The following is a 23,823-nucleotide window of genomic DNA, read 5'->3' as shown; positions in this document are numbered from 1 at the left end:
TTTCCTTTACTAATAGACACTTTTAAAAGAATGGCTCTGTTTGGTGGACTGGTTACGCCTTTTCTTACTTGAGTTTTGTGTATTTTGTGTGGGAGGGGGAAAAAAAAAACGTGACAGATCACTATCTGTTAGAGTTCTGCGCTTGCAAAATTGGTAGACGCAGCTTGAGTTGGCGTTTGTGCAAAAGCACTATCTTTACCTTTCCGTTTTGACAAGCTTCTAACTGATTTTCACTTCCATGCTCTCTGTCTTTGACTTGTGTGTTTCTAAGAAGCATTAGAAAAAAGAAGGAATACATTTGAAAGTGTGCATGGGTGTGAGAGCGAGAGTGCATGTTTAGTCAGTGTTCTCCAGAATTTATCCAGTATCAGTATCTGTCTAAGAATCAGCAGAAAAATCTGCTGATCTCAGAGGAAAGGGGGGGAAAGAATCCATCTTAACAAGCCAACATACTATAATTTTCATTTTAAATTTATACATATAGGAAACAGTTTTGTTTACATATTGATTTTATTGTATTTGACATAAATTTTGTTCTTTTATTTAAATTCCCACACATTTGCATTATTATCATTATTTACTGGACTTTTTGTATGCTGCGGTTTTATTTAAGTCATATTATAGGCTACGTATTTTTCCCTTAGGATAGTCAAGTGTTTTTTATTTTATATGGTCGTCTTAAGTGACTTGCTTTGTTTTAAAATGTTCTACTTTAGTATTTAAAAAAAAAACAACCCTGACTAGGATAACACAGTTACTGAAAGTGAGTGAGTGACTTTGTTTTTAATGATATATTTTTTTATTGATGCTGGCTGATAATCAATGTTTCAGAATGGTTATCCGTATCGCAGATACTTAATAAATAAACTAAATAAATAAATAATTTCACTTGCAATTAACTTCACACCTGATCTAAACTATCATCTTCACTGGTACAGTTCTACATCATTATTTGTATGTTTACTTATTCATTTTTAATTTATTGATTTACTTTTTTGTATATATATATATATATATATATATATATATATATATATATATATATATATATATATACTGTATAGGTATATATTTATTTTATTTTCTTCTTTCTTTCTTTCTTTCTTGAGAGCAACTGTAACATGGCAAAGCAATTTCCCCCTGGGATTAATAAAGTTCTTTGAATCTTGAATCTTGAAATAGAAAAGTCGTATCATGTCAGTTCTATCAGCTGCATACCCTAATCCTTTGTTCCTCACACAGTTAACAATTTTGGAGTCATTCTGTAGTCGACTACTCCCAACGCTTTAAAATGATTAACAGACTGTTTGCTGTTTTAAAATAAACAATCTGACGCATCCAGCTTTTTGTGCTTTACTTCACACCACCAGTTTAATAACACAAACTCACGATCTCCATTTTTAGGCAAAAAAAAATAGAGAGTGACTGAATAAATTTAGTATTTAAATGCATTTGAATATTAATGAATGTGTAATATTATACTGCCACTGCCAGAACAGTCTAACCATCTTAGAACCTTCTAATAATGTTCTCATTTAGCTGAGCATGAGAAGACAATTTCAAGATGAATGTATGAAAACATGCAATCTGATGCTTCTGAATTTCTTTTTTTTTTAATTCAAGCTCTACAAGCTGTAGAAATTTTACACCCCTTCAGGCAATGTCAAACTGTTATTATAAATTAATGCATCAGATACAGTTTTATTTCTTTCTACAAATTTGTCTTTCTTTATTTACGCACAATTATTTCTATACATATATGCTCACTACATAGGGTATAACAATACGACATTGTAGACACGATGTAGCGTGCTGCATGCCTGACAGATGCCTGATAAAGTCTACACTCAACATTGTGTCTAGTTTCGCTAAGATTAAAGTATTGGTACCCTCCGCTTTGGGTTTGGGTTGTTTACTGTCATTACAACAGGACAGTTCAATGTGCTTCATGTGTACAAGTTCTCAATATTTAAATAAAAAATAAGCTATAGTTCAGGCCATGTGTGTCCATCTTCTACGTCCTTTTTTTATTCCCCCTCCAAAGTACGTATCATCTGTCATCTGGCTCCCAGCACAAACATGTGCTGATGGAACTGGGTCGTAACGTGCTGTTCCTATCCTCTCCCTGAGCACTTTCTCACTCGGCCACTAGCTGGAGCTTCGAGGTGGGGGGTGTGTCACCACACACAAAGCTGCTATTGACCGGAGAAGCCCCAGAGCCGACGCCAGCGTGCTTCCTGAAGCCTATTTAAGCAGTGGAGGTGGGGGCATGCTTGGGCCAATGCACATGTGTTGCTGCTTTTTGAATTCTCTCTAACAGTCTGACACACTTCTCATTTCCCCCAGAAAACTTTTTTTAAAACTCACAATCTTACCAGGCATAATTTTAGTCACTCGTCCTAAACTGCACTGAGTCACTAAATAATGCTTTCACAGGTGCTTATCTCTGTATATGTTATGAAGCAAAACAGTATAAAAATTCACAATATACAACCCAATTTCATATTTTCTTATATTTTCTTACGATTAAAAAAAAATAGGGTCAAAATCATGTCGTATATATCTACTCACACGCTGTAGTATGAACCAGCTATCAGTTTTAGTTATAGTAGCAGACATTTTTCTAAACATTTTTGTTCCAGAAAATCTGGCTGTAAGAACATTCAAGCCGACAGTTTTTGTGTTTTATACGCCATCTATGCTCCTTTTTTCTGTAACATTGCTGCAACAGTTGTCAAAGCAAAACATTATGTATAGCTTTTGTTTTTATTTGCAGAAATGTTAATTTTGTACTAAACTTTCTAATCATGTTCTCTGACACCTGGGGGAAAAAGAAACACCAGAACCTGAATTTGAATTTAAAAAAATATATTTTCCTTACAAATTTCCTGTATTTGTATATTGGGTCTAAATGTCCTTTGATTTTCATGTCTTACAAAAATATTTTCAAGCGGTTGAAAAATTATCATTATACCTTGTGAAAAATTCAGTTTGCAGACATTCAGGTTGTAAAAATTCAGCAACCTTTGGCCTCGACGATGTGTTGTGATTGGCCAGAATTGAGTTTGTAGGAAATGATAATAATAATAATAATAATAATAATAATAATAATAATAATAATAAATAGAAAATAGTGGCAACTTTATCATTCTACATTTGTGCCAAACAAGAGGCTGAAAATCAAACAGTGGGTTTGTTTTTGCTGTTGTTGTTTTGTTAAAGTAAATGTCAAGAGATGTCAAGAGTTTAGCCTAAACACCACACCAAACATATTATGGAATACAAGTCTTAGCTTTGGAAGCTTGTACTTGTTCTCGTGTTGTGTTTCAATTCATTCCTGCTTCCAAATCAATTCTCCACATAAATGATTTGCTCAAAAAGAATGATAAATCCACAAATCACCCATCACTAATCTAGAGACCACTTGGCCTTATATTAAATAGTGACTGAGATTGAATGAACTGATCAGACCTTGTTAGCACTTTACTACACATCTGAGCTTGACGTGCCTGCAGATTTATTAATGATCAGGGAGCTTGCGAGCTGATAAATGTCTAGATTCACAGAGAGAGAGAGTGAGAGAAAGAAAGAGGCCCCTCAAATGCTAATGGTGCAAGACCGCTATTAGAGGGATTAACAGGAGGATAATAGCGCAGTTCTCACAAAAGGGAGGATGTGGATGCCTTCAAACTGGCACTACTAACTGACATTTCTACTCAATTTCACTTTAAACAAATTTTATCAGTCAACACAATCTGCGAGGAACTGAAAATCAACCACAAGGACAGACCAATGACTTCACTAAATCAGGATAAATATTTCTGCACAATATTTTTCAGGACTGACGAACTGAATATAATAACTGCACATCTGTAAGCTCCAGGTTCTCCTGTACACCTACAAGAGAAGTACACTCAACCTTCCCTATCAAGTCCCAATGAATGATAAAAGATTCATGTAATTAGTGCAATATTAAAGTTACATAGGACGTAGTACTGGGCTGTGAGGTATGCCTAGAGCAGAGTTGTCAAACATAAGGCCCATTGTCCGAGTTCTACCTGATAAAGGTTGTAATTCGGCCCAACAAATTAATTTAGAATCCATGTTCTCAATTAAAATTGTGCTGTGGACAGTAATTGAAAGCTTTAAAAAAAAAAAAAAATAGAGCAATAAACCAAAGGCCAAAAACTAATCTAGTGTCCAAAAGAATTTCCGGGTTTCCCAGCAATGGGGGTGAATACTTATGCAGTCGCTACTGTTACATTTTTTATTAGTTGTTTGTAAATAATTTTGCAAACTATATTGATGTTTTCCATCCATTTCAATATTATGTGCTATTTTCTGGAGATTCATAATATATAATCCCAATTTCAGTTCCAGGTTTTAACGCTACAAAATATGGGAAAAGTCCAAGGGGGTGAATACTTATACAATATAAAAATATATGTTTTATTATATGTTTTTGCTTTCTTTTTCACAAATGAATACCATCTGTTCATCTGCAGATAAATAAACACATCTGTGTGTTACTGGTCACTAAACAGATTTTTTTTTTTTAGTCCTGCCCACTTGACTTTGGACTAGGTGTAATGTGGCCTGTTATCTAAAACGAATTTGACACCCCTGGCCTAGAGCGTTCTCACATGAAAAACAGTAATACCAAAAGAGAGCATCCAAAAATATCCCAAAAGCAAGCTGTGGACGTTTTTTTTTTAAAAGAGGCTGTCTACTCGACAGGAAACAGGTACAGTAAGTTCTGTTGAAAACTGACATGAGGGGGAAAAAAAAACGAGAAGCACATTTCCTGTTATGGTCAGATACTTGGTTGCAGATGTAGGTGAGAAATCCCTCTGAAAATGTATCTGACATGGCAAGCGATTTTATATCTACTCACTCAGCAGGGTAGGACATATCACAAAGACCTACATTACATGTACTATATTTAATAATGTTTTAGGCATTAATGTGTTTTTATTAATATGACTGCTATTATTATGTTTGGTATTATTGTTGATTTTTTAGTTAGAAAAATGTCTCGAGGTACGTAACAGAGCTTCACTATACAGACAAATATAGCATATTGCAATTATTCATATATATACAAACACATGTCAACACATATTAACACAAAACTGCGATATCAGATCAGTCTGCATTAATTTGACCAAAAAAAATTTTTTTTTAGGCTATGGTAATGACACAATCTACTCAGGCATACCTGGAATGTCTGAGATCACTGAACATTCACAGAACACATTTGCATATTGCAGGCTTCTGCGGTATCAGTACTGCAAAGGGCAATATAGCGATAACGTTTGACACATGATAAATTGTGATGCCCTAGAACCTAATTACAAAAAGACAAGCCTTTTCAACAACAGATCGCAGTTGCATCTCCAGGCCACTTCCTGTAATCAGTATCATGTTTGCTGACAAAATTGGTCCTGCGTTCCACAATGGCGCCTGTTCAAGAAGCTAAGACTGAGAAAAGCTTACAGTCATGCAGTTGCCTGTGTATGATTCATTAGCCATTGAATAAAGAGCTCAAACAGCAACAGGGCCTAAACCAGCAAAGCGATCATGCTGCAAGCACCAAGCCTGGGAGATTTAGCATTGGCAAGCATCCACGAGCGCCAGTGTTCACCCGGCCTGGCAAATCAAGCACTCTGCCTTTTTTTTTTTTTTCATTTCCAGCTGGAATTAACGGATGACTGAGGAACTCAGCTCCTCGGGAGCCCTCCTGTGCCTCCCACTGTCTTTTTTCATTACACCATTATTCTACTCATCTAGCGCAATTCAACTGGTGGATCTTCACTAAAACATTAACACCGAAACGGCTACACATCAGTATTCATACCTCCGACCTCTTGTTTTTGTGTAAAACAAGGTGTGTCTCAATGGGATACTTGCACTCAGGGCTATGACGTATTTCCTTTTTGAAATAGCGTGAATCTCGCGTCTCCGGTAGCACTGTTTACATTCGGCAGTGTGACAAGGGAGCAATGTCTAACTTTTTACAAGTCATAGTGTTGGTCTAGCTTAGCTTGGGTTAGCTTGGGTGTTCGTATCTACTGATAGATATTTTCATACCTTCATAGCTGTTCATGTATGACAAAGCATACAGCCATACACCTTTTTCCAGCTTACTAAAAGGAGCTTTGCAAGTGTTCTTACATAAACAATGAACGTCATTTACTTTTGGTGTAAAATTGCACCACTGCCATTATAGTGGACAAGCCAGAAGCAGAAGTGCCGTTTTGGTTATAACGTGGAAGCGTTTGTGCAGGTAGCGAATGCGCTACTTGCTCAAACGCTTCCACGTTATAACCAAAACGTGATTCGAGTGAGGAGCAGTATTAAGTTCAGCGCTACTGGCAGACAATTTATATTAAATATGTCAGGACTGATATTGAGATATTTCTTATCTCCAGGACACTTTATTATGTGCACCAATAACCATTAGCATACGATATAAAAAACAAATAAAATGCTAAATAATGCCATCTTATAAACTAAAGTAAATGCCAACTAAATAATGCCATCTTATAAATGCCATTTTATAAATTGCCAAATAATGCTAGATGACAATAACCAAGAGTTATATTTGATTTATTTCAATGCTTGCCATCTTCTCTTTCATATATTATTATATATCTATTTTATTTTTACTTTTTAAATTGTCCCTTGCTTTGATATTTTACTGTATTACATTCAACATCAAAGACATAAACGGCATTTCCTTTTACAGTCCGCATTTTCTATCCCTAATTTTTTTCCAGGTTTAAAGGCAAGTCCTTGTGTTTAACATTGGTAGTCTAGGGTCTACTCAAGAACAATCTGGCAACCTCAGAATTCTGAACTACAAGAAGGTAATTTGCATAATCTGAATGGGAAGCCCAGAAAATCGATTTAAGCAGCTGCATAGATGAAGTCTAAATATGCACAAACTTCTCAAAACAAATACTGACGTAACTTTTGGATTTAAATCGTGAATTCTGAATGTAGCCCATAGATGTTACTGTTGCGTTGTGCTTCGTAACGATGAACGATGCTGCATTACTCGATTCCAGATGGTGTGACTGATCTGACAGGCTCAAACATGGTTCAAGAAGGGGGTAGGGTTGTAGAGGTGAAAGGTCACTCTAGTGTTCCACCTCTCATCTTACCCCTTTCAAATAAGCAGTCTTTCCAAGTGCCAAACTGCTCAGTGTGTCTCCCCCACCCCCTTGCACACTTTCCTTGCTTCAGCCCTACCCCAGTGCAATCTATTTATCCCATTTCCCTCCTCCCTTCTCTTCTTCTCTTCCTTGCTGCAAAGAACCCGGCAAGCTGCCACTCCCACGAGCATCTGTTCACTCTAGCCCCCGTTCGTCCTCCACAACCTTCTGCACGCCACTCAGTCACCTGAAATCTCTGACTCAGCCGTTTCGCAACAAGCCAGTCCTATCCAATGCCATCCCAGATATTCTGAGGCAGTGGGTAGAGAGAGATCTCTATTCCTAATACAGAATAATTGCTGGGAACTGAGATAGCACTCACTATTACTGCAAAAGGGCAGCATAAGAACAGCACTGCCCCTAAAAAAATGGGTGGATTGGACATGGCTGCTGCAAAGTGGCCTGAAGAGAACACAAGCCATTCAGCTTACTACCTGGTCTTAGTCCAAGTAGGGATGAGAGGACAAGAGGCAATATTTGAGTCATACTGAGTGCCTGAAGCCAAGAGAGCCTGCTCATACACAGGTAGGCTTGGATAGGATCTTTAGGTACCTCCTTCTGAAAGCACTCTGGAAGAAGAAAGAGGCCACTAGTGGGTTAAGTGGTCACCTGTAGTGGACATAGTGGGTTTCAAAGCAAATTTTCAAGCTTACATTTCTTTTTTGTTGTTGTTTTTTTTGAGTGGTGATTTTAACAATAGGTCACAGAAATCTGAATGCAGATCCCTAATGAGCAAGCTAGAGGTGACGGTCAGAAGGAAAAACTCGCTGAGGAAGAAACCTTGAGAGGAACCAGACTCGAATGGGAACCCAACCTCTTCTGAGTGACGGATAGTGAGATTATAAATCAGTACAGTACACGAGTGTAGAAAAGGTGTAAAATCAAACAGTAGTAATTGTGTTTACAGGATGTTCAGTATGCGTAAATTGCGAATAAGAGTCCTGACATGGGCACAGGACAGTGTTTATGATTATTGCAGCAGGTACAAAGGTACAAATCTACAGTATCTAGGGGAGACTAATTGTTCTTGGGAAGTGCAAATACAAAAGCAGAAAGCTCCAAGCAGACGTAGAGCATTTACATATAGGTGAGTTTAACATTTTTTTTTTAATGTAAAGAAGAAATTGTACCTTTGATTTACAATTTCTATACAAACACTCAGAATTGAAAAGTGTTGCAAATGAAATGTGCCGTATCTTACAGTATAACAAGGCAATAATGTAAAACATGAGGGAAAAATCAACTGAAAAAAGGTCTGTAGTGATCCTGTTGGACGCATGATCTGAAGAAGGTAGTGTGGCAATATTAGATCAGAAATGATCCAAGGCAAATAAACAACAAAACAAGAAAACAAAACAAAAACACAAAAAAATTATTAAGAAAAGGAAAAATTTAGACATTTAGAAAAGGAGATGCAAACTTTTGAACAAATATTATTTTGCAGATTTTTTTTTTACTATTAATATCTTAAAATACAGCATTCATCAACTTTCTGTCTTCTCTGTTGTGTCCTAAGGGTGTGAAAACTTTTGCACTTGACTTCATATGGTATTATATATGGTAGTATATAAACGCAGAATGCTGTAAAATTAGTGTCAGCTTCGGACAGTTATGTGTGTGCGAAAGGGAAAAAGAGTGTGTGTGTGTGTGTGTGTGTGTGTGTAATATGAGAGGCGCATTCACTGCAATCCCTAATCACATTCGGATAAAAAAAACTTTTCCCTTTTGTTAGTTTAAAAATGTATTTTTTTTTCAGTGCATGTTTAAATATTTTTCAGTGCATTATTTCTAATAAACTTTATAAAAACACAGACGGACAGCGTATGCTATTACGACAAAATAACAGCTACAAAAATAGCGGTTTGAAACGTGCGCTTTGTGAATGCAGGCATTTATGAGACAGAGCCTGCAGTTTCATTGTGAAAAGGCTTCTTTTCGGGAGTAAAATAAAATGAAAACTAATTTTGTTCTCCAGCACATGGACGTACAGTGTCCTCGGCTCACAGAAAGACTGGGAGAGAAGAAAAGGAGGTAAAAAGGGAGAGAAGGAGGGGTAGAAAGAGGAGAGAAAGACAAATCTGGAGTCAATTACAGAGAGTCAGGGCTGTTACATAGTTTTTTGGAGTGACTCAGACAAAGCTCCTGAGATTCTCTCTCTCTCTCTCTCTCTCTCTCTCTCTCTCTCTCTCTCTCTCTCTCTCTCTCTCTGGTGTCGTGTTACAGGAGCCTGTTCTTTCAGACACGAGTGCAGTTTGAGCTTTAAACGCGTCCTTAAGTGCTGATGTTAGATCTGTTTAACTGTTAAGTTTTGTTTGTTTTCGAAATTAAAAATAGAAACTTGCATTAAAAAAAAAGATTCATTTAAAAATGAAGCTAGTGTTGGTTTTTCATATTCACAAACTATGCCTAAGTTATTTTGAATAACAACAAAACCAGCCCAATGGCCAGTCAAAACATGTCTGAAAACCCAAAACAAAATTCTTACCCCTTCAATCATTGGCAAATATATTGTAGTATTTACAATTAACATCATGCAAAGTATTTAGAGCAAAGCCATTTTTAAACCATGCTGTTTTACTAAATAGCTCTAAAATGGTCGTGTATTACTAATATATACATATTGTTGAATTCTTGAATCTGATTGGTCAGAAGGTGTTGATTAATTTTCTCTGACAGCTGTAATTCAAATCCCAGCTCGTTATCAGGCAATCGTTATCGCTTCTATAGTAACAGTTCATTCACAGCCCCTTGTATGGCAAATGATCTATATCATCTAAAACAAATAATAAACAAATCTAAAAAAAACTGTTCTTATTTAACAGACAAATTGTTGCTATGGTAGCTTTTCTGTAAGGAGACGTTTTTTAACATATATGGATATGGAAGGAGTCTCCTGTGTCGGTGCTTTCAGAGGTTTCTGCGCTTTTCAGTTTCTCACTAACAGCTGTGAGAGAGGCTGGTGCGGGAAGAACTGCATTTTACCATAATATAAGTGATAACAGGAACTAGCTTGTCTTGCTGATGTTCCACAATATTAAATGTAACTATGAACAGTTAGAAGTACAACGTGTCATTCTTAAATAGATTGTAGTCATTGACAAATTGCTGTTGTATACGAGGAACAAAACACTTTGGGAACTTTGCTGTTTTTAGGAAAATAATCAATTTCAGGGTAACAACAGTAACTAGGCTTTTCGTCAGGCCTTAGCATCAGCATCACTCGCTGTCATGTTTTATTCCTTACTTGCTATAAATTTAAGCTATTGAATACCAGATGAGTAAACCAACTCACTGACACAAAACAAATATTGTATATTTATTTAGTAAAGGCAGTGTACTGGTACTTCTCACGCAATTACATAATAGACTCCACGTTTATTCTTTGCATTAAAAAGCTGTATAACTTACCTATTTCACTACAGCCCATATACTGTACATAACAGACTGCAAAATGTTCATATAATTAAGTTATTTCATACAAAAATAATCCCAAATCCTCAACTGGTGGAGAGGAATACTATACTATCCCGTATCAGCCAGTCAAATGTTGCTTAATTCCAAGGGAAAAATATGCACATGGCAACACCACCTGACAGTAACCAGGTGAACGATACACCATTTTGGGCTTCTTTATTACATGCGCATGTTTACAGAAATAATATATTACTAAAAACTGAAGTGAAGATTTAACACATTACATATTTTTCAAGATTTGTAATATTTTAAGAGTATAAATATACAGGGATTTCGCATGAATGGCAACGCTAATATATCTGCCCCACATAATGCGAGCTAAACCCTCAATCTCACCTACCATGTCCTAAATCTGCCCTTAGGCTCCTTCCTGCACTCAGTATCTGACCCTAACTGCCCTCTCTTGTTCAGAGAGATAATGTGGCTGCGTTTACAGCCGAATGCGAGTTGCCTGTCCGACAAGACTCTTGCATTGAGCAAGTGCAACTTGGAAATGATTCTTTAGGCTAATGGCAGCATTCCAAACCATGGAAAGTGTGTATGAGCCTAGTTCACTTGGAAAGCACTACTTGGCTCCATGGAATATGCCAACTATGTAGAAAAACATAAATTTGGTTTTGAAGCTCTTATTTGAAACAAGTACTAAATAAAAGTGTCAAAAAAAACATCAAATTCATAAATAAGAATATTTACCCTAGCAGTATGTTAGCAAGCTAGGTTGTTTGAGAAATTTCTCTAGTATTAGCTAGCTACTGTAGCTTTGTTTAGAGTCCAGTGTTATCTAGTTAGCTTTATGAAATTTTGCTGTTAGCTTGCAATATTGTTTGGCAATTTTCTCTAGTGTTGATTAGCTAGGTTTCGTTTTGTTGCTAGCTTCTTGCTAGCTAGCTAGTTTGTTTGGGGGTTTTGTTTGTGTTAACTGCCTAGCTTGCTTTGTGGATTTTCTCTAACATTAGCTGGCTATCTTCATGGATTTTCTCTAGTGTTAGCTAGTTAGCGTTGTTTGTGGATATTACATAACTGTAGCTAAATATCATTGTTTAGAATATTCTTTAAAGTGAGTTAGCAAGCTTTGTTTGATAATTATATCTAGTGTTAATTACAGATAGTATAGTTGCAGTTAGCAATCTTTGGGATAATCTTTAATCTTTAATAGCTATTCAGCTTTGTGGAATTTCTCTAGTGATGCTAGCTAGGTTGTTCTGATGATTTTCTCTACTGTTAGCTAGTTAGTTTTTTGGTCACTTTCTCTTGTGTTAGCTAGCTAACTTTGTTTGGGTATTTGCTCTAGTGTTAGTTAGCTAACACTTTGGAAGTTTTCTCTAGTGCTAGCTGGCTACATTTGTTTGGTAATTTTCTTTAGTGTTAGCTACTTAGCTTTGTTTAATTATATTATACAATTGTAGCTAACTCTTTTTGGTTGGGATATTCTTTAATGATATATATATATAGCTAGCATTATTTGGAGATTCGCTCTAGTGTCATCTAGTTACTTTGGTTTAAGGATATTATGGTAGCTTTCTATCTTTCTTTACTGTTAGCTAGTTAGCTTTGTGGAGTTTTTTTTTTTCTCCTAGTGATAGATAGCTTAGGTTTGCCTGGGGATTCTTCTCTGCTTAGCTTTATTTTGGGGGATTTTCTGTGCTGTTTGCTAGCTAATTTTATTTGGAGATTTCAAATTATTTCCATGAGCTTGTATTTGTTTAATGTTGGTCCAGAGAGGAAGACAGAAACTGAGAAGAAAGAGAAAAAGACTGAACCTCTGCCAACTATCACAATCGTGAGAGGACAGAAAAGAGAGAAAGGCCAGCAGAGTGATCCAACACGGTTACATCATTTGACAGTCACTTATCTTCTCTGCTCTAGCTCAGCCAGCATGAGTACACACACACACACACACACACACACACACACAATAAAATGACCCACTTCTATGATTGCTTTGTGCTCAGGGATGACATAAGCATAACATTTCAATTCTTTAATCCATTTTCTATACACCAAAAGAAATCAATCAATGAAAACACACTTAAGTGCAGGCACCGACTGTAAATCCCAAACACTCTTAAATTTACAAGCTGTGAGTTTTTAATGCTTTTAAAATCGAACACACAAAACACTCTTTAAATATTTAAAAAGGCTTTTTTTCCCCCAACATGCTTCCAATAACCCAATAACCAGAACCCCAATGCCATCATCTCAAAGTGAGTCCAACACAAGATTAATTAGCCAAATTAAACCTCACCAGCAGCCAAGAATGACTATAAAGCAGGCGCTGGATTTACCCTCCAGGCCAACAGCACACACTAACTCATGCTGTTTTCGTGCGCTATACCAATATCCTCACAGCTGTGCCATGCCTGTGGATGGAAGTCTAGACTTCTTTATTTCTCAGAGTTTGGAAGCTCACACACACACACCTGCTATTTAACCTCCCCGATTCAAAATATTCAGTAGGAGTTTACTGCTAACCATTTCCAAAGCTGAGACAAGTGCAAACCTGATTCTACTGTTACTACAGCCGTACCACAGAGCTGCGGTGAGCCTGCGGGTAACAACGGCCTGTATCTGCTTGCAATACCAGTTACATAAAAGACATGAATAAAGTTGCATAAATCCACCGGAGACAAAAGGGGGAAAACATTCAACACAATTTATTGGTCATCATTTAACCCATTAAACTCCCAGAATCCATACTTACATACTTACTTAGTACTCCTATTAGTTTCACTACAGTATGCAATAATTCATCGTAGCTCCTAGATAATACACTTGAATATATAAGATAAATAACTAGATCATAAGCTGAGACTTTAAGCAGTTCATTTTTAAAAGTACAGCAGTTAGTGATGGTCAGTAATTAAGTACAGTAATAACAAGGTGGTAGTGTTGCTACTTTTTAAATCAAACAGATGTTAAATTCTCAAATCTGTCTGGTCAGAAGGTGTTGATAAATTTTCCGTAACAGCAGCTCTGACACAAGTTTCGACTGCAAGGCAAATCACATGTTTATATTAACGCACTCATTTTAATACTTCATCATTTTTATGGTAAGAACTCACACATTGAATTGTATGGCGGATGCTCCTTATCCATATAAACAGATTTAAAAAATGATATGGTGAAGTTTTCTTTGAGGAGACGTTTATGTAGCATTTTTGGAAGGAGTCTCCAGTACCAGTGCTTTGTAACAGTGCAATTCCTCTGTAATGACAAGCAACACTGTTTTGTCTTATTACCTTCAAGAAAGAAGAATAAAAGAGAGGCTGGTGAGGGAACGAGTGTTTATAGTTGTTATAATGTAAGCGAGAAACTGTTTTGGGGACATTCCACAACATAACTACAAACAGATTAAACGTATAATGTTTTGTTCTTTAATAACTAAATCATTGTTAGCACTGCCATACTGCTGTGGCATAAGAGGAATAAAACACTTCAGAGCATGCTGGTATTATAAAATAACTAACTTTGTGATGGTAACAGTAACTCCGCTTTGTATTGCACCGCATCACACCACCCCGTTGTTTACTGTTTTCCTATAACACCATGCCCCCACGTTTTCTGTTATTGCCATAGAACAAACAAAATAAGAATACAGAATAGCAGTTACAGAAGAAATACAGAAGAAAATAACAGATACAGAATAGCAGTTAAATAAAAAAATCTAAATCTTTGTAGAACTTATTAACTGATTGCTCTCAGATTCTTTATTAAAGGTAGGCACAACTGGAGTACGGCGAAAGTATTTTATTTCTGTGGGAAAGCCGCAGACCTGGCAACACTGGGAAGAACGCAGGACTGTCCGCTGTTCACGCCTTTTAGTCAGACATCACTTCCTCCAAAACCTGCAAACTCCCGCCCACAGCCTTTGATTGACATGTCTATCTCATTGAGAGTGAAAATGCAAATGAGACTGAAAAGCCGTTTTATTTTTGGCTGACAAAGTGCAATCACAAATGAGAGGATTACTATTGCATTTTTCAATACGACAGACTCAGACGAGTTTAGACACTGAAAATGAAATGGACTTCAAACAGACTTTGCATTTGCATTTGAACTCTGGCACCCATTTGTACTTCGCTGTGCACAAAAGTGCAAATGCAAATACAAGTTTTGCAAATTTATTTGAATTATGTCTCTTAAGGGAAATGCAAGTGCCAGTGTATGTTTTCTAGTTAGCATACAGATTTGAATACAGGCCAAAATATCCTGCTGTATATACCTTTTTCCTTGGTGAGACTTTAAAGTTTTACAGTATTTAAAATTACTTCAAACAAAAATTGATAACATATATGTAAAATATGAATATAAAAGATAAAATGCTCATATAAAGGATGTTGACTTGTTACTTGACTGATATTAAGGCACTTTTATTAGTCTACAAATTAAGGAACAGAATGTTCTTCAGGCAGCATCTTTGGGTTATTATTTGTAATTAGCAGAAGAGATAAGCGTAATCGAGGATTTAATGTAGTTAAGCTGCTTCTGTTGTGTAGTGTGTAGTGTAAAGCTACATTTCCCTGAAGGCGTTTTAATGATACATTTGACTAAGTTGTAGCTTTGTGAGCTACATTTTTAATGTGTGTCCAACACGGGGGATGATTCAGAATGAATCAGGAATTCACTAGTTTACAGTAGTGGAATATGGAGGAAATGAATGTATTACTGTAAAGCGATTACCAAAAAAAAAACAGCCTTTTGTTAATAGAAGTGTGGCTCTGGGACTGGCTTCGGGAAAGGAGGTAATAAGCAGTTTGGGGATTTACTGGCTGCCCCAGAGAGAGAGAGAGAGAGAGAGAGAGAGGGAGAGAGACCTTTTTTCCTCTGTAGAAAGGAGAGGAGGCCAGACGCACAGAAACTCTGGGCATGGACTTCTGTAACATATAAGCCTCCAAAGCCAAGGGCCAACCACAAAGGACACACACACACACACACACACGCACACACACACAGACAATACCAGCATACCTAGACAGCCCACACACACAGAACAAGCAAAATGTCTACAATTAAACATTTACACTGAAGTAACTGCTTTTTGACATTATATCCAAATCCACTACAAATATAAAGTTCACTTGGTTTATGTAGCAGGAGTTATCAATCACCAAGACAAAAATGTCTTCTGTAATGTCACTGTCACTTTGTTATCATTACATAAATACAGTCAGTGTGCGTTTACATGTACAAAACAGTCTGATTACTGCAAAAAAAAAAAAAAAAAAAAAAAAAGCTAATTTTCGCAATAACCTGCCTATAGAGCTAAAACCTAGGAGTCATTACCAGATTTCTTAAAACGGTAACCAGTATCGACTGATTCTGTGACATATATTTTGGGCAAGTTTCAACTTGGAAACTATGCAAAGGAGAAGACAAGTGATGTGATGACAACGATGGTGGTATTATTTTTATCCTACTTTTTAAACACAATCTTGTGGTCAAGAGATCCGTGTTTCCTGAACCAGCTGGTGATACTGGCAGCGTGGCCTTTTACAGCTGGAAGTGCGTTTTCACAAATAGACAACAGCAATCATGAAGAGCAATTATTGCCCACATGAGCCGTACTTAGCCATGTTTCTTTTCTTTACCAAATAAGGTATGAAACACTTGGGAGTGTGCTGTTATAGGAAAATAATCAACAACGGCGTGGTGAGCTGCACAGTGCAAAGCAGAACTACTGTTACCACAACAGTGTTTATTATTTTCCAATAACAGTACATCCTAAAGTGTTTTACTCCTCTTATACAATGATTACAATTTTTTATTTATTAATGAACAGCTCATTGTGTTTTTTTATAGTTTATAGTTAATTTTAATGTTGTGGAACATCTGCGAGACAAGTCTGTTCTGCTTACATTATGGATTTCTCGAAAAGCTTATCATGTTACCAAGCAACCAGAAAGCGCAAAGTTCTTTGCCCTGAAGATATTCCCATGACGAAAAACTGACACTGGAGACTCATTCAATAAATGCTGCATAAAGGTCTCCTTACAGAAAAAGTCACCATATCAACAATTACATTCTTTGTTAAATAACAACACATTTTAATACATTATTAGCCTTAGATTATATACAAGTCCCTGTGAATTAGCTGTTACTATGGAAACGATAAGGTAGTCTATTAGAATGAGCATATTAATATAAACTTATGATTTGAATTATAGCCGGCATTGGTAACACCTTCTGACCAGTCAGTTTCAGGAAGTCAACAGCGCTGTGCTATTAACAAACAAGAACAGTGACAATTTCATTTTTACATCTGCTGATTATTTCCAAATTTCTCCTATTCTGATGCAGTGAAAAGCTGACTGTCTTGCAACAGAAAAACAAAGCGAGTATGAGCTGCGTTCCTCTCATGAGACTATGACACAGATCCAAGAACAAAAGTACAACAAGTACTGTAAACACTGCGCAAACGCAGATATGGCACACACACACACACACACACATACTCTCTCTTAAGTATTCCTTCCCCCAGTCAATACGTCCTCCTCCTCCAATCTCCTCCCTCTTTGGCACAGAGATATTAACACACAAAGCGTTCATTCTTTCAGTTGGTGGCTTTTCTTTATAAAGTGAAAGTGTGCACAAGGAACTGCGTGTCCTAAACTCTCTGTCTCAGCACAAAATCATCTCTGGATCATTAAAACAAGCGCAGGTGCTTATAAAACAGCAGTATTGCAACAGGTTAGACAGAAAATCAAAGTGAAGTCAATCATGTACACAGTTGTTCATCCGTCCTCAGACTCCATTTTCTCCTTCTGAGTCATTTTTACACACATATCCCAAACTGTACACTTTTCCAAGAACATTTCTTCTCTCTCTCTCCCTTTCTTTCAGTTCTCTATGCAGGTTGTGTATCGAGTTAGAGGACAGAAATGGCATGTTTTCATTAGAGATAGAAGAATCTTTTTTAGATTCTCTTAAATGATTCTCCATTGATTCACAAAATGTCTTATACATGCATTTTAATTGAAAATATCAATAGTATGAAAAATATTCTATCTGAAGACAAAAAAAGCAGTTACTGTCATCAAATCCCATTAAGTACTGCATTTGAGTCTTTATTACATAAAGGATTTAGTATTTGTTTGCATTTGAATATTTGTTTTGCCACAGAACAATTAATCATTAGCCGCAGTGCTACACTAATAAGTGCCCGATGAAAACTTAAATATGTAATATATTTTGTTTACACATAATTGGTTGGTTGTCATATTTTATTAGAAAATTAATACATACTTTAAACACTACAAAATAGAAGTGAATGTAACAGAACTGGGACATCCAGATTCAGCAAGATTAGGTACACTACGTAAACAGCATTGTGCTACATTTGTTTAGCTAAGTAGTTAGTTTACTAATGTTACCTCACACAGTAGTAGCTATTTGACCTCTAGATAGGAGCTAAGTAGCTAGTTTAGCTAATGCTACCTACACAGAAGTAGCTATTTGACCACTAGCTAGTAGGTAATTAGTTAGTTTAGCTAATGCTACCTCAAACAGTATTAGCTAATTGACCTCTAGTATTAGTTTAAAAGTAGTTAGTTTCGCTAAAGTTACCTCACACAGTAGTATCTATTTGACATCTAGCTAGCCAATTTCACTAACGGTCTAGCCAATGTTATCCTAGATGTAACTATAAAAACAGCAGCCAGGTTTGCTAGCATGCAAGCTAACACTAGTCCAGAGACCATATTTGTTATTAAAACCAAAACTGTTTGCTAGCAAGTATTAGCTCTACTGGCCATTTTTGTGATAACAGCAGACTTCACTAGAGGGAGGGAAAAACTAAAAGTAGGACACAGGATCTTATACATTCTACTGTGGATTTTTTTTTTTACCTTTGAATACATAAATATTAAGAAAATTTGAAAGGAGAAGTAAAATTCATTGTGACCCTCCTAATATAAATATATGTAGCCTAGTGTTGTTTTTTTTTCTGAAAATTATTGTGTTTAATATTGGTTATTAAGTAATATACATTAATTTCTCACTTTGGCAACTTGAATTGTATCGTCAAGTATCTATAGAATCCCGCCCCTTACTTATAATCTCTGTAGTGATTTTTTTTTTCTTCACATCTTAGCAACCTGTACATTGTAGAGCTAATTTTGCTCTGTAAGGCTAAAGTCCGCAATATGGAAAAGCTGAATACTGTGGAGAAAAAAAGGAATTGAAAATGAAAATGTAGATAGCCTCCTAAATCCATGAGGCCAAGTACACTCTTTGAGCTAGCGAAAACTGCACTTCAACACACGAGCTCTTTATTAAAGGTTCATTAAAGAAAGGTCACTTCTCTCTGCGAAGCTTGCTAGCATGCTAGTAACTTTGAGGGATCCCTTCTTGGAGACGTGTTAATGGGCAGCAGGGACCAATTTCACTCGCTCAAATGTACCAATGTGCAGGAGATGAACAAGCCTCTTGATTACTCGGCAGATTTGTGGAAACATTAAAGTAATCAGTGAACAATTTATAATGCTGATAGTTATCCTATTGTCAAATTGTCTCTTGAATGATGTTTGGCTAATCCACCCTGATCACCGCTTTGTGCATGTATCGATTCGCCTGGGCTTTAGGATACCTTCCAACTTCACAGGTAATGATAACGTATCAAACGGGCATGAAAAGAGCCAGAGCCTATTCTAAAGAAAAAAAAATCCAAACATAATCAATGACACTGCAGAGGGGAGATTTCCACTTCCTGAAGCCGTGCAGGTGAAATTACCACGGGATCGATACTACTACTCCCGAGAGCGGGAATAAGCACCGGCAGGAACTCCATCTGATGAAAGATATGCTCTCATAATGCAATAACACAAATTCGATTCATTCCTATATTTACTAGTTTTGCAATAGTATAGGGCAGGTTAAAATAACGGGAAGGTCTTGTCGAACCATACGAGAACATGATTAACTCCAAAAAAAAAAAAAAAGAAAAAAAACACGCCTTATTCTGATTCCAGGGATCCCTGAAAAAAAAAACCCAAAAAACAAAACTAATGACATCAGACAAAGATTTATCACTTCTTCTTTCTTACAATGAGAGGAGACTTTCCAAGATTAATTTGAAACCAAAGTTTTTGGAGTTGTGGCAGACCGTCTGAGGAAGTGGATTCAGTGTCCTGATTTCCTGTGAGGAAAAAAATGTACTTTTTCTAAATAAGCAGCAAAAAAAGATCCAGGATCAGTTACAGGTTTGTGCTTGTACAGTGGAAAGATCCTACAAGGGTGTAACTAAGAGCAGTAGACTAACACTCCATTAACCCTAATTATTAAGAAATACACTATCTATGTACACAGGAAGTGCTTGTGCACAGGAATATTAGAACCCAGCACCAATCGATGGAGGTTACTGAAACAAGAGAAGAATTGTTTCAACATTTCAGGCCAAATACAAAGTGGAAGTCGTATAAATATCATCAGCGATTATCAGGTCAACCAGCTGAATACTGATGTCATGAGCAAAGTCATTTTCTGTGGTCAAAATGACACCAAGGGGCATATATGCAAAGTGTTTTATGACACATTTCATCCTCTACTCTTCACCCCTGGCCGGAAAAAAGGTCACTACGAGTGCCAACCCACTTGTGGCTCATTAGAGCAAACGTGGCAGCCGGTGCACAGGGAGGTGACGTGATAAACAAGAGGAAGAGTCTTGTGTTTTTCCTCCAGCGCTCCCTTTCGCACATCGATTTGCCCAAGATCTATATTTAGGCCATGATGTATGACAGAGAGCTCGCTGAAACAATGGTTGTGTCCCAAACAGCTCGGGGAGGAGGAGTATAGGGATGGGGAGGGAGCGGAGACATACTTGAAAATGAGCACACAGTGAGAAATGTGAGAACAGGCAGAGAGAGAATTTAACAACTGCATAAATCTGGAGAGATTACAGTCGCTGTTAGAGGAACAGTGCAGTTTGGAAGCACAGTACATCCTAAACTGCCACTGACAGAGTGACCACACACACACACAGAGTAAAATTTGTTTTACTATTTTTTTTTGCCATTTCAATTGATTTATGTATTACTGAAGCTAAATATCCTTAAATCCAAACCTTATTAGTCAAAATATTAATGTTAATATGAAAATACATGTTTTGCTGCTTTTTATTTTATGTATGTGTTTATTTTATTTTATTCTATTTTATTTTTATCTCAGTGCCAGCAGACTGCAAAGGTCAGCCCAAACTTTTCTATCCCTGGCCACAGATTCCTCAGATGTTCCTCAGCCAACAGTTCCCAAGCCAACTGTGAGATATAATCTCTCCAGCATGTCATGGGTCTGCCCGGGGGTCTCTGTCCGTTGGGACGTGCCCGATACCTCTCTACCTAGAGTCGAGTGGTGAGCATCCTCATAACCCACCTCAACTGGCTCTTTGGAGGAGCAGCGGCTATACTCCGAGGCTCTCCTGGATTATTAAACAAAGGAGAAATTTTTACACATGTAAAAGCAAAAACACTGTAGGGCTTTTTCTTAGCAACTCAGCTTTTTAAAAATGTTGAATTTAATTCATTTTTTCCCAACGCTATACTCAACACTCTTGGAGCATTGGGCTATTTATGTTACGTACTACAGTAAATAGATTTTGAATAACTGTTTTGTAGGTTTTTTTTTCCAATGAAAAGAAAGATGAAAAAAGGTAAGGAACATTTATTAGTAAGAGATACAACTACAGCTTCAGTGGAAGCCTGTTGTCACCAATCCATCAGTCCAGTGTGATCATTAGCTTCCTGTAACCTGACACAAATAATAAAGCACTGGGGTCAAGTTCAGGCAGGACTGTTTGCAGTGTGAGGGAATGAACCTGTCACAAATATGTCAGCACCCAATGTCAATCAATTTTATTAAAACATTATATAAATCTAACCCCTTAAACTCTCATGCCTTCCCATATCTATATTTTTAAAAAATCATATTTATATCATTTTATCCTAAATATTATTTTGCCATATACATGCAATTATTTTAGCTCCTGTATCCATTCTTTACGAGCACAAAATAATAATCATGGTTTACATTTACAAAGGTTGATCATAAAGTCATTTTTAATCATACCTCTGTGTTCTGTATAAACTTTCTGGTCTCATTCTGATACCAATTTGTTGGAAACATCACACAAATTTTTGATATAATCAAGTTTCCTCAACAACATTTTTGGAAGGTGTTTCCAATGTCAGCGCTTTGTACCAGTAAGATGTAAAGCTGTAACTTAAAAGTTTACGAGACAGGAATGCTTTCAGTAGAGAGGGCTTTGTGGTTTCTTGGTAACATGAGAAGCTGCGTTTTTTGTCTTATTACTTTCAAGAGAGAAAAAAATAGAGCCTGGTGAAGGAACTACTGTTTACAGCTGCTATAACATAACAGGAACTTGTTTCTCAGACATGTCGCAACATTAAATTGATAGAAAGTATCACGTGTTGTTCTTTAATAAATGAACAAGTTGTTATTGTTAGGAATAAAACAATTTGGGGCTTGATCTTTGTGGGGGGCTCTCCACTTATTTTCTTAAAGTTTTATTCCTTATTTAATAAAACTATTTGACATCATGTAGTTTTCATTCTGGCAAAATGTTTAACATGACATAACAGATAATAAACTAATTATTAATTAATAAAGTATTATTATTATTAATAAAGCACTTTCTGGTCTCTCATATCAGTTCAGCACATTGAGATTGTCAAGCAAATTTAAGTCTGCGCTCGAAAACTATAATAAAATGGAAGCAACCAGTAAAGCTGAAAATGTGTTAGTGAGGCAGTCCAGCCAAACTGGCATTGTGAGAAGGAATCTGATAAAGAGAACAGATCAGTGGTACGGGTCGAACACTCAAACACTCCCTCTGCATTAAAACAAATGTCTCTAACACTCACACTCAAAAAAAAGGCAAAAATTTTACATGGGAATTTAACTTCAATTAATGAGGAAAATATCTGTGTGAACATAAGACAGAGTTAAAATCTCAGAACGACTGACACGGAAAGTGTGTGAACAGAAGTCAATACAGGAAGTCATAAAATAGGATGACGTCTTGATGGGTATTTATCCGACGCCACTCTGACACATTTTAAGGCGGCTATTTTAAAACAACAACAGGAGGAAAAGTCTAAAATCAAGGAAGAATTAAAACAGAGGAAATGTATAAAAAAAATCGGCCATTTGTGCCAAGTGGGGAAGTTCCTCTTCAAATGACTGGTACAGTCCAGGTTGTGTCATTTCTGAGGCAATCAGTAGCAAAGAACATGGTGTAAGTAGGGAGAAGTTACACAGATAGTAAACAAGGTACATACATGTTTTTAAAATGTAAATTCCATGAAATCCAGTGATTTATGCCACACTGTGTGTAATTAGACCTTAATGAACATGTGAAATACTGCTTGAAGGCTAAAAAAATTGAATGATACAAATCCTAAACATTTACAGTAACGCAGGGCTACCAAATAGGAAAACATAAATTTCTAATTCGATAATCAAACTGACAAATTGTAATATTTACAAGGTAACATCATGATAATTCTTGATTCTTATTAGACAAAAGGTGTTAATTAATTTTCTCTAACAGCAGCTCTGACAATAGGTACAGCTCCAAGGCAAACTGCAGGTACATACTAATGTGCTCATTCTTATACGTTTCTATATAATTATCAGGCACTTATTAATAAATTTGTACATTTTTGGAAGAATTCTGCAGTGCCAGTGCTTTGTAACAGATGGTAGTTTTCCACTATGGGGAAGACTTCAGGCCAGAAGACTCCCTGATGTTTCTCGGTAACATCGCCAGCTGCATTTTTTTTTTTTGTTTGTTTGTTTTTTTTTGGTTTATTACCTCCAAAAAGAGGCTGGTGAGAGAATAACTGTTTATAAATGTTATAATGTAAGTGATAACAGGCACTAACTTGTTTTGATGACATTCCACAACATTGTAGGTAACTATAAACGGATAAATTGTACAATGTGACGTTCTTTAAAAAAGAAAAATTGTTAGCGTTGACAAAATTCTGTGATGTAAAAGGAATAAAATGTGCTGTTATTGGAAAATATTCAGTTTCGGGGTGGTAATGTGCCTCTATATGTACCAGTACTAAAACCTTGCAGTTTTCCTCAACATTTCTTTAAAATTATCTTGTATTAT

The 23,823-nt window shown here is 36.5% G+C and overlaps 1 protein-coding gene and 1 long non-coding RNA gene across 5 annotated transcripts in view; one reads left to right on the top strand and one right to left on the bottom strand.

Annotated features, from left to right (window-relative positions):
• The window catches only part of LOC113531032 (mediator complex subunit 13L), a 92,895-nt gene that overhangs the window by 43,308 nt on the left and 25,764 nt on the right, over positions 1 to 23,823 (bottom strand). The gene's annotated exons all lie outside the window — the stretch shown is intronic.
• Positions 4,841 to 23,526, top strand: LOC128317579 (uncharacterized). Its single transcript, XR_008301082.1, has 2 exons — positions 4,841 to 8,304; positions 20,853 to 23,526. It is a non-coding gene; the product is annotated as an uncharacterized LOC128317579 (long non-coding RNA).

Source organism: Pangasianodon hypophthalmus, chromosome 27, assembly GCF_027358585.1.
Source record: "Pangasianodon hypophthalmus isolate fPanHyp1 chromosome 27, fPanHyp1.pri, whole genome shotgun sequence".
Taxonomy (NCBI): domain Eukaryota; kingdom Metazoa; phylum Chordata; class Actinopteri; order Siluriformes; family Pangasiidae; genus Pangasianodon; species Pangasianodon hypophthalmus.
This window is presented reverse-complemented; position numbering and strand designations above follow the sequence as displayed.